Below are 5000 nucleotides of genomic sequence, written 5' to 3'. Positions count from 1 at the left end.
ATGCTGTGATTGCTCGGGTGTGTTTACGGGCGTGTCCTTGGGTAGGCTTAAGTGAGTCTTCGAAGAGGCTTGATTTCCTATTTGTTATATTAGCTTGAGTTTGTTTTCCGTGTTGCAAACGTGCTGCATTGTTCACTTATTTCGGATCGGGTCACTTTATGTTGACAACTTTCAACGTGGTAGGTTGTGTTTGTTGTCTTGAATCGTCGCGCTTTGCAATAAATGTGCACATATAAACGCACATTGGATCTGTAGCCGACTAGTGCATGTGTATATGTGCGTGGCTGGCTGTCAAGTGGCATTCCTTTAGATCCAAGTTGAAGTGGCTCCACGATGCCAGTGGATGGTGTGTGTGTGTGTGTGTGTTTGTGTGTGTGTGTGTGCGTGTGCATGTGCGTGTGCGTGTGCGTGCGTGTGCGTATGTGTGTCTGTCTGTGTTTGATATTGATTGGCTCATTGCATGCGCGTGTTCGTGCGTACCGAGCTATGTGGTGAATTATGCCAATAGTGGAATACTCTCTAAGTACAATATCCGAGTGAAGTGTATATGCATGTGCGTGTGTGTGCGATGTGGCGTGTCCGGGAGGGGTGGGGCCTGGGGCGAGGTGGTTATAGAGTGCGGATGAGGGGGGGGGGGGGCGAGTGGTTGTAGTGGAGCGGGTTTCATTGTTGTGGTTCGGCCGTCGGCGCGGTCAGCTCGTAAGCCGACACCCCATACAGGTGTCTTGCGTAACCGGCGCGTAACACGGGGCATGCCGGACCTTCAGAACGGTGCCGCGGGAGGCCCGATTCCATTGGGTTTCGGCATGATTTGTGTTTATTTGTTTTAGTTGTTGTATTTTTGAATGTTACTATGCGTTTCATGTATTTGTAGGGTTCTTATTTTCGCGCGTCTCTTACAGTGTCATGTCGGTGATTATTATTATTTTTAGCACCACTGTTGTTGTCACTCTTGCTAACATTTTTCCTCGTTGTGATTGTTTTTTATAGATTTTTTTATTGTTTTTAACATTTCGATTATTATTCATTATCGGCGCAATTAGTTCATACATTAGGTTGTTTATTTTTATTTCCTTTAATGCCGCTGTTACTGTTATTATTGCCAATATTTTTTTTTTCTCGTCAAGTTACAATGGAATTAAACGAAAAACACTTTATATATCAACATATAACGACTTTTTAGTCACATTGAATATCCTTATGAGGATAATTACCCAATTACCCAACCAGCCAAAGAGCACTTACTCCCATTCTTATCAGCATGTCATTGTGACGTCAGCGTTATGAGAATCGCTTGCTGCTATCATATACGGAAACATTTGTGCTTGATGATGTTCGTATCGGTCCGCATTGCTGTTGCCATTGGCGGGTGTTGATGGAGGCGTGTCACGGTCATCAGCAGCATCGTTTGTCATTGATCATTTTCACCATCATCGCTTGTCACATCTGTCCTTAGTGTCGTCATCATTATCATCATCACCATCATCCATCAGTTATCATGACCCATTATCACGGTCACCACAGCCCCCACCCCCCACCCCCTCCCATCGTATTGAAGCATTGGGCGTAGAGCGGTATATAGTGTATCTACTGGCGTGGAAGTGATATAAGAAATGGTAGAGTACGGAAGTGAAGTTGCCTTTGAATGAGTGCCAGAGACCTAGAGAGAGGGGAAGGGGGGGGAAGACGCGAAGGGTTGTGAGGGAGGGAGGGAGGGAGAGTATGAGAGTGAGAGTGAGTGTGTGAGTGAGTGTGAGGGTGAGAGTGGGAGTGAGAGTGTGATAGTAAGAGTGAGAGTGTGAGGATGACAGTGAGAATGAGAGGGTGAGAGTGAAAGTGAGAGTGTGAGTAAGAGTGAGAGAGAGAGAGAGAGTGAGAGAGAGAGTGTGAGAGGGAGAGAGTGAGAGAGAGAGAGAGAGTGAGTGAGTGAGTGAGTGAGTGAGTGAGTGAGTGAGTGAGAGAGAGAGAGAGAGAGAGAGAGAGAGAGAGAGAGAGAGAGAGAGAGAGAGAGAGAGAGAGAGAGAGTGAGTGAGTGAGTGAGTGAGTGAGTGAGTGAGTGAGTGTGAGTGAGAGTGAGAGTCCCAACTGGTTGGGCAGCAGTGCCAAGAACCATTAAAAAGAAGGGGTTGGGGAGAGGTAGGTGATGTGAGAGGGGATTAAAGAAGGCCAACGTGAGGGGAGAGGGGGTAAATCCCAGGACATAGGGAAGGGGGTGTTAGTGTGAAGGTCGTGCCAGTACGTAGTGCCATCTGGGAGAGGCGGCTCAGTTAAAAGTGTGAAAATGTTTTTTTTATTTTTTTATCTGTTCACTGGTTCTGTGATTAGTCTTCTTATTTACATTTCATAGTTATTATTGTTATTGCGGTCATTATCACCATCATATCTCTGTGTTTTCTGTTCAAGTCGATAGGCCTGGCAATCACGTGTCTCGCATGCAGAGCGTCGGGGGGGATGCGTCTCCTTGTGTCTGTGCCTGGACCGTGAGCGCCAACATAGGCCTATTAGAGCAGAAACCTTGCATCTCCCCCTAAGCACGAATCAGCCTCAAGTCGAGTTCACGTGTGGCTTGCGCGCTCACTCGTGCCGTTTTGCGTGTCATGCAAGTCTTTGCGCGCACACACACGCACGCACGCATGCACTTAATTGCAGATACAAACGCATATGTACACACGTTCATGTAAACCTATGCATACACACACGCACACGTATGCACTTAATTGCACACTTAAACGCGTATGTACACACATTCACTCGCGTGCTTGCATATTCGTGTAGGCTTTTATAAGATAGGAATTTAAACCTTATTATTTTGTCATTATTTTTGTATTAATTTTACCGAGTATTGTATTATTTTTTTTTTTTTCTCATCTCCCGTCTTTTGAAAGTGAGTGATGACCTTAGTGCACGCTGGCGGTTGAAATGTGGCGTGAGGAACGCTGTCAAGTGCGGGTACTCTCCCCGTCTTCCTCCTCCTCCGCCGCCGGCATGAAGGCCTCCTGCTCTTCTTCCTCCTCATCCCCATCCCCATCCTCACCCTCCCGTCCTTGCTCCTTTCCTCCACATTATCATTACTTCCATCTCTTCTTCCTTCTGTCTTCTGTCCCTTCTTTTCCTTCCAACCGCTGGGACAAGCACCTTCTCCTCCTTTTCATTTTCTTGTGTTTTGGTTTCACTTATTTCTTCATCTTCCACCATTTATTCTCTTACTTATTCTATTGTTTTTTTCTCCCCCTCCTCCCTCCTTCCTTCTCTTCCTCCACCACCCCAGCCCCTCTTCCTTCCCCAACCGCCCCCTTCTCCCTCTTCCTTCCCCCCTCCCATCCCTCTCTCCTTCCCTTTCCCTCTCCCTTTCCCTTTCCCTAACCCCCTCCTTTTCCCCCTCCCTCCTCTCCGTCACCTCTCCCTTCCCTCTCCCTTCCCTCTCCTCTCCCTTCCCTCTCCCTCGCCTCTCTCTCCTCCCTCCTTCCTCTTCCTCATCCTCTCCTCTTCCCCAGTTTCCTCTCCCCTTCCGCCACCCCCTCTCCCCCCATCTCCCCTCTTCCCCGCCGGCAGCTCAACCCCGGCTTCCCTGACATGTGTGCTGTGATCTTGTTAAGGAAACGCTTTTCGCTTAATCTCTTACTACCTTGCTCTCTTACACTCGTCTCTGTCTCTCTCTCTCTGAATTTATCAAATCAAATTCTCTCTCTCTCTCTCTCTCTCTCTCTCTCTCTCTCTCTCTCTCTCTCTCTCTCTCTCTCTCTCTCTCTCTCTCTCTCTCTCTCTCTCTCTCCCTCTCCCTCTCCCTCTCCCTCTCCCTCTCTCTCCCTCTCCTTCTCCCTCTCCCTCTCCCTCTCCCTCTCCCTCTCCCTCTCCCTCTCCCTCTCCCTCTCTCTCTCTCTCTCTCTCTCTCTCTCTCTCTCTCTCTCTCTCTCTCTCTCTCTCTCTCTCTCTCATTATATATATATATATATATATATATATATATATATATTGTATATAAAGTATACATGTATGTATGTATGTATTTACGTATATATTTACACATTTATATAAATATATATACATACATATACATACATACAGACAGACATACATAGTTACTTTACACACACACACACACACACACAAACGCACACACACACACACACACACACACACACACACACACACACACACACACACACACACACACACACACACACACACACACATATGTATGTATGTATGTATGTATGTATATACATATATACATACATACATACATACATACATACATACATACATACATACATACATATACACATACATACATACATACATACATACATACATACATACATACATACATACATACATACATACATACATATTTATACATACCTATACATACACACATATACCCCCCCACACACACATATATATTTGTTTATTTATTCAATTATAAATTTATTCACTCATGGCCATTCGAGTGATACTGGCGATAGTATGCCAAGCACTCGTAGGTGTGTGGCCAGCGCGAGAGAGCCGACAGCCTTGTCACGTGTTTCCTCTCATCCGCATGTGGATTGGAGTGGGACTGACAGGCCGTTCGGGATCTGGGGTTTTGTTTCGCCGTTATTTTATTTCCTGTGCGGATTTTTGTTATTGGTGGCGATATATATTGTTGGTATTGTTATGTTGTTATTATTAGCTATATTACTACTACTACTACTACTACTACTTCTTCTTCTTCTGTTTTGTTATTGTTATTAATATTCGTGTCACTAATTACTGTTGTTTTTTATTATTATTTTTACTGCTATTGCTGCTACTATTACTATGGCTATTGCAATTGATAGTTAATTTACATTGTTGGGTTAATAGCAGACTTATATGCGATTCTGGTAGTGTCTCCTTCACGGCTATTTTCTCTCTCGCTACTCAGTTGTGGAATGGACTTGTATTTATTTGTTTTGAGCTATTTCTTATCCGCCTTTTATGCCAACTGGCTTTTTTTCATGCTAACTGGCTTCAACCTT

The 5000-nt window shown here is 45.0% G+C and overlaps 1 protein-coding gene across 5 annotated transcripts in view; it reads left to right on the top strand.

The window, feature by feature from the left end:
- Positions 1-5000, top strand: part of LOC125025030 (myocardin-related transcription factor B-like) — a 50822-nt gene that overhangs the window by 19812 nt on the left and 26010 nt on the right. The window contains exon 1 of one of the 5 annotated variants that reach the window (XM_047612881.1): positions 4987-5000. This exon is cut by the window's right edge and continues 44 nt beyond it. The exons of the other annotated variants lie outside the window; for them this stretch is intronic. The gene's annotated coding sequence lies outside the window, so the exon portion shown is untranslated. Of the gene's footprint in view, positions 1-4986 lie in introns of those variants that run through there. 5 annotated transcript variants of the gene reach the window in all.

This window comes from Penaeus chinensis, chromosome 4 (assembly GCF_019202785.1).
Source record: "Penaeus chinensis breed Huanghai No. 1 chromosome 4, ASM1920278v2, whole genome shotgun sequence".
NCBI lineage: Eukaryota > Metazoa > Arthropoda > Malacostraca > Decapoda > Penaeidae > Penaeus > Penaeus chinensis.
The sequence above is the reverse complement of the archived record's forward strand: the minus strand, read 5'-3'. Positions and strand labels throughout refer to the sequence as shown.